This window comes from Carcharodon carcharias, chromosome 11 (genome assembly GCF_017639515.1).
Source record: "Carcharodon carcharias isolate sCarCar2 chromosome 11, sCarCar2.pri, whole genome shotgun sequence".
Lineage (NCBI taxonomy): Eukaryota > Metazoa > Chordata > Chondrichthyes > Lamniformes > Lamnidae > Carcharodon > Carcharodon carcharias.
In genome coordinates, this window is record NC_054477.1 from 61497011 (window position 1) to 61498093 (window position 1083).

A 1083-nucleotide genomic window follows, 5' to 3' on the forward strand; every position below is an offset into this window, starting at 1 on the left:
TTTCCAATTTCCAGCATCTGTACGATTTTGCTTTTATTGCAAAAATTCAATTTGCCTTATCAGCATTTGTGTTTTTTGTTTGCATATTAGTATTCCATTGACCATGTTAGGATGCTTGTGTTGCATGGGAAAATAAACACTATTAGTAGTATAACTCCAAATATAAACGTATTGATGCAACAAATGTCTTTGAGACTCATTCACTGAATTTATTTTGTAGATTTTGAAGTTTTCTGTTTCAAATTTGTAAAAATGGAAAGACGTTCATGTACTTAAGACCTACAATGTAGTATAGTCAGAGAACGGTTACAGTGTAGAAGGAGGCCATTCGGCTCTTCATGTCTGGCTCTGCAAGAGCAACTAAGCTCGTCCCGCTTCCCTTGCAATTACCTTTTAAGATAATATATGCTTCCCTTATGAAAGCCAGGGTGTAACTTAATTTAGCATTATATATTTTAATCAATTTAGTTTTAGGGCTACAATATGCTAAATAATATTTCTCACAAACAAACAAAACATTTTTGTCCAGCAGTTAAAAAAAAGTGAGGGGGCACCCGGATTTGAACCGGGGACCTCTTGATCTGCAGTCAAATGCTCTACCACTGAGCTATACCCCCATTGACGCTCTGCATGCTATCAATCTATTTACTTCAAGAGAGAATGCTCGATCAGTTCTAAAACAGGTTGAATGATTTGTACTTTCCAATAGTTCAAGCAGCCCAATATAATTATCACCAAGGTGATTTAATTACTGTGAGTTCTACAGACCCATTGTGACGCAATAGATCGAACGTTTACACACTGAGAGTGGGATGCTGCCGCCTAAAGGTTCCATTCAATGCATCCACCAGTTGGGATACATTTGTGCAGGCGACTCTTTGGCTGCTCTGTCTACGTGTCACTTAATAGCATTCTTCCTCAGTCCGGAAGGATTTTATTTAAATATTCTGTAGTATTATCTAATGTTTGTTTAGCATTACAACATGTAAAGGCAAGTTACGTTTTTAAAACTGATCTGAATTTGTTGGTGGAGTCAGGCTGTGAATGGTCATTACTGCTAAGTCCGTTAGGAACAAAGAGGAC

At 37.3% G+C, this 1083-nt stretch overlaps 1 non-coding gene across 1 annotated transcript; it reads right to left on the reverse strand.

The window, feature by feature from the left end:
- Window positions 1-545: 545 nt before the first annotated feature.
- On the reverse strand, window positions 546-617 carry trnac-gca. The gene has a single exon. It is a non-coding gene; the product is annotated as a tRNA-Cys (tRNA).
- Between the last annotated feature and the right edge of the window lie 466 nt (window positions 618-1083).